We start from the raw sequence: 12,751 nt of genomic DNA on the forward strand, positions 1-12,751 counted from the left end.
CAGTAAAACCAGGTATCTCACAAAATGATTGTTGAAGGACATGTGTAGAATTTCAGATTTTGTGTTTATGTCTGTAGCTCTACATATATTTTAACCATTAGGATCACCAGCTTCTTTTCTATAATCTGTCTGTTCCTAGTGCACACTCACCTTGGTTGTGATGGATGAGAAGAGACAAGCAGGAGGAATGATGCCCTGAGAGTTACATGAGCTAGCATCTGCACTTGTCTGAAAAGGAGTAGCAATCTGATTTCACAGAAGATCCTGTGCTGAGAACCCTGCTTTGATGGCCATCCTCTCTGACTCTTGGGATGGAGCCAGATGTACTAGCCTTATTGCCATAACCACAGAACCCACAAAAAGAGATTTTTGGACAGATAATGAAGGCTTTGGTGTAGGAAGTCAAAGCAATGCATTTATCACTAAAAATTTCACAGTACTTTAGAGGCCAAAAATATAAATAATTGTAAGTAAGAGTAAGTATATGGTTACATGAAGAGGAAAAAATATATATATAGAGAGGGAGTCAACAGTTTATATATATATATATACATATGCTTGTGTATATATATACATAAACAGTTATATATATATATATATATATATATATATATACAGCATCTATCTATTTTAAGACACTTATTTCCTCGTGTCTGTTAAACTGTTGATGAAGTGTGGGTTAGAAAGGCGAGGTACCAAAACAAATTATTTTAAATGAAGATAATTTATATCATACTTTAATTTACCTTTTTAGCTATACCTACATCAATCTATTTGATCTACTGGACTTTAATTCGTCTTCTTTCTCATTGCCAGTACTAGAAATAGATCAAGAAGTAGATCAAGAAGTACAATGAGGGTATTATAATTAAAATGTGTGTGTGGTGGTAGTGAGGTTATTCTAATACTAGTAAATATAATTCTAGACATTTTCTCTTTCTTTTTTGGTCTTCTACGTTTTTTTCTCCTCAAAGAAAGAACAGTCTTCTATACTTTGGCCTAACATATTTCTTCAAACATGCATTCAAATAATTTATTTTTATCTATTTCTGTGTTTGAAGAATAATAATGTCATTCCTTGGTTTTCATGACGGATTGATTCCAAGATACTCAAATGGACAAATTATCAACATTTTTTTTTCCAGAAAAATATAACAGGTTTATTTATAATTGTTATAAAGTTGAACTGCTGAAACTTGTTCACTGAAACATTTTGACTTGCATTAATGCTTTATATCCCCGCAGTTACATTAAAAATTCACACACAAATGAGAATGGAAAAACTGCCATAACCTGATTTCTGTCCCCTATTTTTCCACTGGCAATCATATACTTATGTACCTTTTGACCACATGGGGGTAAAAATTCTAACATTCAGAACTACTGATAACAAGAAAGGAGGGGGGAAACTCTGAGAATGAAATGCTTCGCATCTTAAGTGGATTCTTAAGCACGTTCTCCACGCATGCAGCGTGCTAGCTGGATATCTTTTGGCATAATTGTTACACGTTTGGCATGGATAGCACACAGATTGGTATCTTCAAAAAGGCCAACCAGATAGGCCTTACTTGCCTCCTGCAAAGCACCAATAGCTGCGCTCTGGAAGCGCAGGTCTGTTTTGAAGTCCTGAGCAATTTCTCTCACAGGAGGCTGGAAAGGGAGCTTGCGAATCATAAGTTCAATGGACTTCTGGTAGTGTCTAATTTGACGAAGTGCCACCAGTACCAGGCCTGTAACGATGGGATTTTCTCACCCCTCCTGTGGAGGGCGCACTCTTGCAAGGGCTTTTGTTGCCAGTTGTTTCCTGGGGGCTTTACCACTGGTGGATTTGCGGGCAGTCTGCTAGGTACGAGAGCCATGGTATAGAGTGGCCTTACTCACCCCCCTTCTCCTTCGGCTGGAGCTCCAGAAGGAGAGGCAGCGCTGGCATCAGAGAGTGGCAATGGATCGGCGGCTGCTGTGACTGCGAACACAATTTGCTTTCAATTCTTAGAGGCATGATTTGGATAGATTTTCTAAATTCATAAGGCCTCCACTTCTGTTTTTCTTGGTGTAATATTAAACAATATATCCATTTGCTTCTGAGATTTGCTGTACTTTTCCCTTTCCAACATGGATTTGTATATCTTTAAATTTTTTTTTTTAAATTATACTAAGCGAAGTGAGCCAGACCCAAAGAAACATGGACTCTATGGACTCCCTCATAGGGAATAATTAGCACAGGTTTAGGCTAGTCACAGCAGAGGATCAGAAGAGCCTAATAGCTATGCCCTTATGAAGGCATAAGATGATGCTAAGTGAAATGAACTCCATGTTACAGAAACAACTGTTATATCACTGTCGTAATTATTTTCAACATGCCATGTGAAACCGTAGCTACTTTTGTTGATGATCCTCTTGTATCCCCTTCTTGTGGATGTACTCTCACTATCACTGTATCTCATCTGAGTACACTGGATACTGTATATACTGGTATTAGAACTAGCGAAGTGGAAGGGAATATCAAAATCCAGAGACAAAGAATAAAAAAACAAAGGACTACAAAAGCAATACTTGCAAAACCACTTGATGTAAACCAACTGAACTCATGGGGGGAGAGGGAAAGGGGGAGGTGGAAGGGGGAAATGAGGGAGGAGGTAACAAACAGTAGAAGAAATGTACCCAAGGCCTAATGTATGAAACTGTAACCTCTCTGTACCTCACTTTGACAATAAATAAGAAAAAAATGATATACAAAAAACGGATTATCATGTGCACAGAATAGTTAAATATTTGTTTATGACTTCCATACATTTCCATATATAATTAAAATGATCTGTAGCTTTCTTATAATATACAATATAAAGGAAATGATATACAAGTAGTTGGTACAGTGTAGATTTCAGGGAATACTGACAATGATGCCATTACATACTTGGTACAGATATAGTTTTTAATAATGTATTTATTTTTTGTCCAAACTCGATTGCACTGAAGAACAAGAATAGAGTTCATGCACTTTTCATACCAAGAATTGTCTATGTAATATAATGCATGCATCATTCTTATAAATCAGATTTTGCCACATTTACAAAATTTTATGATTTGCAAAAATATGTTCATCAAACTTCAATCATCTTAAATTTCTCTATATTTCCATAGTAGAAAATCAATCAAAATTGAAGTTTCTCCTGCATTTGTATGTGTATGTTTGTGTCTCTGCAATTGTGTGTGTTTGTATGTGTATCTCTGTGTTTGATAGGATATGCAACATTAGGCAGAAGTCAGTAATTTTTAATTGTGACCCTTTTATCTCAAGTTCTGCATGCTTATTTCTTTTATGTATTTAATGAAGTGATTTTCCTCACACTATGGGTATTAAAATAGAACAATTGATTTTGGGAACTGACAAAATAATTTAAGAAAGGTAGATTCATTGCCATATTAAAAATAAAATTGATTTAAAGATGGCTTAGAGTATGCTCTTTTTTTTTTTTTTTTTTTTTTTGGCCAGTCCTGGGGCTTGGACTCAGGGCCTGAGCACTGTACCTGGCTTCTTTTTTTGCTCAAGGCTAGCATGCTGCCACTTGAGTCACAGCACCACTTCTGCCCTTTTTCTGTATATGTGGTGCTAGAGAATTGAACCCAGGGCTTCATGTATATGAGGCAAGCACTCTTGCCACTAGGCCACAGCCCCAGCCCTAGAGTATGTTCTTAAAAGTTTAAATTTGGAGAAAAATATTTTGCCAAATGATGACAATAGTATCAACCTTCTTAATTACATGTATATTTGGCATTTCCCCCAATATTGAAAGCATTATGAAAGTTAATATATACATACATATATAATGATAGACAATAGAAGGTAGTTATTAAACTATGCTTTATATATTTTTTTTTCTTTTTTTGATATTGTTGATAGTAGGATTTGAATTAAGAGCCTTCAACTCTGAATTCAGTCTCCTCAGCTCAAGGCTAGTGCTCTACCATTTTTAGCCACATATCTGGTTTTCTGCTGGTTAGATGGAGATAATAATCTCATGGACTTTCCTCCCCAGGAAGGTTTTGAACCAGAATTCTCAGATCTCAGCCCCCTGAGTAGCTAGAATTACATTGTTCTTTCTATTTTAATTATTGTTATCATTTTCATACTAAGTGCTGAACTTTTATCATTGTTTGTTCATCACTATTTATGAAGTACTATAAAACTTTATAATTTCCTGTTATGAAAAATTTAAAGTTAGGATGGATTTTGCAATTTCTTTTTAATTCCCATAGACTGGTCAATCAGGACAAAATCCTCAGCTTGGACATTTCCCTCCATATGCAGTATCCAAATAAGAGTATCTTATTTAGGTAGTAATTAAAAATCATAAATTTCTAAGAAAAAAAAGGTAATTTGGGAACACTTCTTATCCCTTTTGCTTGTTAAAATGTTGTTTATATTCTGGAATATAACAAATGCTATATATGGCAAGCTTACCAATAGCATTATACTTAGTAGTGAAAAGTTAAAAGCTATTTCCTTTAAAATCAGGAGTAAAACAAGGATGTCTCCTCTCTCCACTCATCTTCAACATAGTACTTGAACTCCTACCCAGAGCAATAACGCAAGAGCCAGCTATAAAAAGGATCCAAATAGGGAAAGATGAAGTTAATCTCTCTCTCTCTCTCTCTCTCTCTCTCTCTCTCTCTCTCTCTCTCTCTCTCTCTCTGCAGATGGCATGATCTTGTATTTAAAGAACTCCATAGACATTACTCCCAAGTTTCTTGAGCTGATTCAAAGATTTGGCAAAGTAGCAGGACATAAAATAAATCCTCAAAAGTAAATATCTTTTCTGTATGCCAACAATGTGAAGAGTGAGGCTGAAATTAGGAAAGCAACTCCTTTTTCAATAGCCTCATAAAACAAAATATTTAGGAATTACCTTAACCAAAGAAGTGAAAGACCTCTACGATGAGAACTTTAAAAACCTGAAAAAAAAAATTAAACCAGAACTAAGGAAATGGAAAAACCTTCCATGCTTCTGGATTGGGAGGATTAACATAATGAAAATGGCAATACTGACAAAGGCTATCAACAAATTCAATGTAAACCCATCAATAGCCCCATACTAGTCTTTAAAAAAAAAAAAGTTATCTTTTTGTTGTTGGTGGTGGTACTGTTTGTTTGTTTCTTTCTAGTCCTGTGGCTTGAATTTAGGGCCTGAGCACTGTCCCTGGCTTCTTGTTTTTGCTCAAGGCTAGCACTCTACCACTTGAGCCACAGCACCACTTCTGGCTTTTTCCTATATATATGGTGCTGAGGAATATATATAGCTTCATATATATGAGGTGAGCACTTTACCAGTAGGCCATATTCCCAGCCCCAAACCATTCTTTAGTGAAATAGAGGAAGCAATCCAAAAATTCATATAAAACAGTAAGACCCTGGTTAGCAAAAACAATCCTAAGCAGGAAGAACAGTGCTGGAGTAATATCAATACCAAATTTCAAACTCTATTACAAAGCTATAGGAATAAAAACAGCCTGATATTGTCACAAGAACAGGCCTGAGGACCAATGGAACAGACCCGAAGACCCAGAAATGAACCCACAGACATATGGCCACTTAATCTTTCATAAAGGAGCTAAAAGAATAGGATAGAAGAAAGATAGCATCTTCAACAAATGGTGCTGGCAAAATTGGTTAAGCACCTATAATGAACTAAAACTAGATCCTTATATATCACCCTGTACCAGAATCAATTCCAAATGAATCAAAGATGTGGTCAAAAAAAGCAAATACCTTGAAAACATTGCTGGAAAGAATATGAGAAATACTTGTGCTCCTTGGTACAGGTCAAGACATTCTAAACAGGTCCTGGAACACAACAAATCTAAAAAGTTTTGAAAAATGGAATTTCATGAAAATGCAGAGCTTCTGTATGACAAAGGACATAGCTTGCAAGACAAATAAAAAGCCCTCAGACTCAGAGAAGAGCTTTACTGGCCTTACAACAGACAAGTGCCTCAAATCTAAAATATACTTAGAACTCAAAAAATTAAATTCCCTCAAACTAATCCTCAAAGAAACTACTTTTCCCCTAAGAAATTGGCTGAAGACTTAAAGAGAGTCTTCTCTGAAGAGGAAAAGAGAATGGCCCAGAGGCACATGAAAAGGTGCTCAACATCCCTGGCCATTAAAGAAATGCAAATCAAAACAACATTGAGTTTCCACCTCACCCCAGTAAGAATGGCCATTATGAACAAAACTAATAACAACAGATACTGGCATGGATGTAGCCAAAAGGGAACCCTGCTACACTGTTGGTGGGAGTGCAAACTTGTTCAATCACTTTGGAAAACAGTATGGAGGTTCCTCAAAATGCTAAACATAGAACTCTCCTATGATCCAGTGCCCCTGTTTTTGGGTATTTACCCAAAAAATTACAAGCCAGAACACACTAAAGCCACCAGCACAACTAGGTTCATTGCAGCCCAATTTGCCATAGCTAAAATATGGAACTAACCCAGATGCACCTCAGTAGATTAATGGATCCACCAAATGTGAAACATATGCATAATGGAATTCTATACTTCCATCTGAAAGAAAGGCATTGCTCCATTCATACGAAAATGGAAAGACTTGGGGAAAAAAAAGTCATACAAAGTGAAGTGAGGCCGACCCAAAGAAACATAGTCTCCATGGTTTCGCTCATTGGTAATAATATGTACATGTATAGGACAGTCCTAGCAGAAGACCACAATAGCTCAATAGCTATGTACATATGAACACAGAAGGTGATGTTAACGAAAATAAACTCCAAGTTATAGAAATAAGTGGTTTGTCATTTTTGTTATTTTCAATGTACCAAGTAAAAGTATGACAAGAAAAATGTATGACAAGAAAAATGTTGTTTATGTGGTTAGGGAAAAATATCTACATTAAACAAATTAAATTATTAAAACAAATTATTCCCCCTAAAAAATAATTGCTACATTGGGATGTACAGTTAGAAACTCTTCCAGAAAGTGAATTGAATATCAGACTAAAAAGGGCTTAATGCAAATATATATTTGTATTAGTTGGTAAGCATAGTAACACCACTGGGAAAGAAATGGGGCTTTAATTAAATTTACTGTGTTAGTTCTTCAATTCACAATCCATAGCGCCTCTCTCAAGATGGGAAAAGTCAAACAAGGAACTCTTTTTTCTTTATCAATGCTTAGTAACAAAAATAGGGAAAACAGGGAAGTACATATGAATTGGTATACATACAATTCATATTGTATTGTGAAGTATTTGTATTATTGTATAAAATACTTTATGCTGTCTGAAATAAATGTTGTATTTGAATCTCTCTGATATGTTGCAGATTATATTTCTTTTCGTGTACTATTTCCTAGTGTGAAGCCATATTGCGTTTTACATTTTATGGTTCTATTCTGTACTAAGAGCAGAGCACCTTTAACTGAAAAGAAGAAAGGCACTTGACATATCATGATTAGTATTGTCTTCTGTCTTCTGAAACTCATGTACTTAGAGGTTTCAGGATTATTTTTCCAAGTAAGAGTGGTGTAAGGCTAAAAAAGATCACTTTCAATTTTTCACATCAGTAAGCATTTATGTATGCATTATTTTTCAAATTTCTCATCACTTCTCTCTAAAAAAAATACTAGTAACTGGAAATAGGGCACAGATATCCAGGAAATGTAATTTGGCAATAAATGGTATTTTGAAGTACACTGCATGGTTTATGGATAAATATTTCTTTAATGTATGTAATTACTGGATCAGCAGAATAAATGTGGTCATGTCCTTGTAATTAATACATTGTCAAAAGTTCATTTAAGTATAATAATTTTACTGAAAAAATGCTGTCTATGTGCTTCCTGTGATAATTTGTTAAATTAAATGCAATGAATATAAAATCACACTTAAGAATGTATTTATTATTTTCAAGTTCTTTTTTCACTGCATTTTAAATAATGCTTTTAAGACACCCATGAATGAACATCCCTGTTACCCCAGTTTTCAGTCTTCCAATTGAAAATCCTCAAAGAAGTGTAAGGATAGATATTAAACAGGAAAGTAGATATTTCTTTAAACTTAACTTCAGCTTTATAATATCATTATACAGCAAACATTACAACTTCGGTTGATAAATATTTTGGCAGGAATTAATGAAAACAGTTTAGTACCTTGATTTGAATACAGGATAGAGTGAAGCAGGTCTTCCCCATGGAGCAGAACACTTACTTGTGTGAATAAAGCCACTGAAATGCAGAATACCAGTGCTGGAAGGGATCACCCTATGTATCCCTTTTATTTTACAGTTAAGTCACATTTCTCTAAGCTCTCCACTAAGAATGGTGGGCTCTGCTAAGTACAACAGCTGAGTGCATTCAGAGAGGACATGATAAATTAAAGGTGCTTTCTTTATAATTCTCTGGCCAAAGGGCTACACTGAACTACAACTGATCCTGCATGACATTACCTGTCACAGAGTTGAATGTTCTATAAATGAAGGGCACTGAGAAAACAAAAGAAAATCAAGGGGCTGGAAACACTGCAAAACAAACTCATGGGTAGACATTGCTTGAAGTGGTATGAGTTAGCGAAGACCTGTTCCTTCTTACTCAAGTAACCAATGATTGAGATATAAAAGTCAAAATGAAGCAAGAAAATAGAAATGGAAAATTAGAGGGCAGTTTGGGAATGTCATGTCTGACTTGAAGAGAAACCAAATTCGAGATAATGTTGGGAACTGTTCATGAATTTTCTTTCCATCCATTAATTCAGTGTACACATCTGATTATACTCCCTCAGTACAAATCCAATTATACACGTGGAATAAAGAAAATTCATTCTATTATATCTAATGACATAATACCTTCCTAAGGTTAGATACGTATGGACAGAAAGTTTTTGCCCCCTTAAAACTGATATCTAAAAATCAATAACAGGGTATTTGAAATTTGAGATTTGGAGGAGATCATTATGTTTAAATGGAGTTATCAGGGTCAGAAACAAGAAGCATGGAAGTGATCATGAGAACATATTTCCTTGTGGACTCTGTAGTTAACTTTTCTAAATGTTTGATGATCTGGACCACTACGACCCTCAGACACATATTAAAGCATAGACTTCTTTACTCTAAAACATTGTCAGCTAAGGGACAAGTGCTGAGCTAAGAAGGCTCACATCTATCATTCTAGTTGGTGACTATGGTAATTTCCTCTAAATTGGCTGGTTTTCTCAGCTACTGTATCATCCTGAGATATTAAGTTTTTAAATTAGCTCTTCCCACCTCTTTTAAAGTTAGATGGCTGATTGCTGTCACATAATTTAATGATCTAGTCCAATCTATACAATGACTATGTAACATGGTCCTGATAATTATAGATGAATTGCATATCATTAATCAGTTGGCTTTTTGTTCTTACATGTCCCATTGCTTATCATTCAAGGGAGGAAATTGTCTTTTGACAGGAGGCCCGTGGTCGCCCTTTTACTGTCCAATAACATCAAGACTGCTGAGACTTTCAAAGATAAATGAGGATGATATAAGTAGGGTGGAACTCAGTTAAAAGGTCTGTTTTCTATGAATTGTTTTTGGTTAAATTAGACATTTGTCTGCATTATTGGGGAATATGTTACAGAAGACTTGCATCTATTAAAAGATATATTATCTCTGAAAATTGATAGTCTCATTAGAGACACTGATTTATGCAGAGAAATCTCTTTATTGTAAAAAGAATGTAACAGCAAAATTGTATACTTGATGCGCCTCCACAGTTCTTCCCACCCCTAGTGAATAATGATTGCATTGGCAAAGAAATTTTTCTTCAGGGTAAAACCTAGAGGCTCTATTCACTGTCAGTCTCAAGAATTACACTATTCACAGGTGGAGGAATGCCACACCTTCTAATCCTTCAGTCTTCCAACCCTAACTCAATATTTAGCATTCATTAGAAGTTCAGTTAGTATTTGAAACACTAAGCCAATTCATTTTTGATTTGGCAAATGCAGAGTCACTAGAGGAAAATAAATGAGTAGAAAACTTCCGGTAGGTGAGAGAGCACTAAGAAGAAAGTAGTAAATTCCCAATTGTACATGAAGAACAATTAGTAGTTCGATTGGAAGTTCGAGGTTCCAGTTTTTACCTCATGTTTGTGGTACAATTTCTGTTCCTTTTTACTGATTTTTAATTTTCAAGGGTAACAACAAACCCAAGTGAGGTTTGAAAATTGTCTTGCTAAAATATTTCCATATACATAAAATGTGGTTATTTGTGCAAGTATATGTACTTTTGAATTTTATGGTTTAGATTTCCAAATCTACTTCTTATGGTAAATCATTCCTGTAATGCATATCAATGCAGAAATGAAGGAAGGAGATGGACTTTGCTTCTCTACAGACAAATTTTCTTGACATTGCACCAGCTGTTCTTGAAAATACTCTGTTCTTCATGTTTTTAAAATCCTTTTAGGAATGTTTTTATTTATGTCCTCTGGGGTGAAAATATTCTGTGATAATGACTGTAAATCAGGAGAGTGAGTTTCTTGATAATAACTTGAAGGCAAACACTTATCAGTAGGACTAATAGTTGTGGGAACAAAATATAGAAAGAAATAGGGTGATGGCATTATCTCAGTATTAAAATAAAATATGATTTATTTATCTTAGCAAATATTTGAACAAGCAACACAAATTTAGCATTTGTTCTGCCTGTACAAAACAGTACTGCAATCAGAAAATATAATAAAACCTGAAAAAAATATTTCTCCCAGTTTTCACTAGCTGCATTCTTGTCCATGAAAATCTCTGCTTATTCACAACTCCCCCTGCCTTCTCAGAAAACCTTCATTCTTGTGTAAGCTATAAGATGGCGCCCCTTGATGAAAAGCAGATGGTTTGTTGTCTCTTGTTCCTTTTAACAGTGTTTGGAATTTTTAAAGCATAATGAGAAGCATCTTTAATAAGCAGGAACATAGCCATGGCACTTAGGTTCAAACAGGGCAGAGAGACTGGCATTGGCATATAAGGAGAGCTTCATCAAACACCAGGACATACAAATGTGTAAGAATGAATGATCAGAAATGGGCTTTAAATCAATTTTATCTTTACTGCTTTAACATCAAGAAGAGTTGTTAGTTGCCAACCAATTGTTATGCAACTTAATGAACTAATTAGGAAAATCGGTTGCAATAATAGTATTGGTACATACTGATCTGAATATAAAAATGTAGAATGAGAAGTCTAATACCAAACTTTTCAACAAGGCTTCATAACAATGCTGTGATAAGATGTAGTTAATTTTTTAAATAATTATTCATAAGTGAGTTTTCTTTCAGAGCAGCAGATTTCTTATATGGTGTATCTGTGATCCTGACACACTATACTGTTTTTCTTGTTTTATTTCTGCTATGTGAATAGATATTTTGAGGTCCACTAGAATTATCTAGTTTCTTAAATTATGTTCCATAAACTGACTCCAGCATCATTTTTGATATTCTTTTGCTTCATTCAGTGAAAAAATGGCTGTGATCCCAAGATATAAAATGTCAATATCGTTGCTCAAAGACCACACTTGAACAGGAAGAATACCCCACTACCTGCTCGAATCAGGGACAGAGTACTGGAATATACTGGAAAATTTCAAAAAATAATAGAGATAACTGAGCTGAACATCACCAGAGGCTTTTTGTTATTCAGAATTTTCGAAGGTGAAATCAAACTCCAGAAGAGAAATATTAGATGTCCCTTTTGTCTGTTGTTCCCGAAGTTGTGAATTCTAATATGAATGAAATATTTTTCTCAGAGGTAACTTGGTAATTGTTTTGATGATTACTCAATTTAGATCTTAGTGATGAAATATTTATGCATACCATTCAAGTTATCTGTTATGAAGGGAAACTAAGCATTATTGTACTAACGGTATGAAGGGAAAATAGGTGTCAAAAACAAATTCATCATATTTTCCAAGTACTGCTTTCTACAATAATATACAATTTGTATGATTGTGAAGTAGCATTGTTTATTTTTCCAGTCAAAAAGTCACTATTAAAACTATGTTTGGGGAGGGGAAAAATAGCCTAAAACAAATGCATCACAGAGAATATCTAGATTGTCTTTTTAAAAAATCCTTGGGCAGCATGTTAAAAACGAACATTTCCAATACAATTTGTCACCCATGCATAAATCTTGCTGACATTTTCAGTCACTTTAATAGCCTGCACATTTTATAAATCAGTATGAACTTGCACAGTTGCAAAAAGTGTGTATTTTGAAGATCTCATTTACATACTTTACCAAAAGCCAATGAGGCAGGGGGAACAGCACTGGTGATCATAATACGTGTTTGGGGAAAGGCAGAGAGATCACTAATGGCTTTGCCTTTAGGGATTTCTGTACTCCATAGGGGACGAAAATGAGAAATATTTTTCAAACAGCAGGGGTAAAGGTTTTAAAACTAGAAACACATGGAGTGATAAAGATGTTAGTGCCACAGGGCGCATAGCAGGAAAAATTTACAATGTAAAAACTGTAATTTCAGCATTAGGAAGTAATAATCCTGTTTCATCATTGTTATTAAAGCATGACCCTTAAAGTCACATAAATTAGACATAAGTTTCAAGAGAAGTTTATTAATCTTTAACATGGAAATATTAGGGAAGTTTATTATCGGCTAAGATTTTTAGAGAGATGCATTCCATTGATTGTGTGTGTGTGTGTGTGTGTGTGTGTGTGTGTGTTAGTCATAAGGAAGTCTGCAACTTCAAAGAG

At 34.9% G+C, this 12,751-nt stretch overlaps 1 pseudogene; it reads right to left on the reverse strand.

The window, feature by feature from the left end:
• Positions 1-1,144: 1,144 nt before the first annotated feature.
• On the reverse strand, positions 1,145-12,317 carry LOC125350881 (annotated as a pseudogene).
• Positions 12,318-12,751: the final 434 nt, after the last annotated feature.

Source organism: Perognathus longimembris, chromosome 4, assembly GCF_023159225.1.
Source record: "Perognathus longimembris pacificus isolate PPM17 chromosome 4, ASM2315922v1, whole genome shotgun sequence".
Taxonomy (NCBI): domain Eukaryota; kingdom Metazoa; phylum Chordata; class Mammalia; order Rodentia; family Heteromyidae; genus Perognathus; species Perognathus longimembris.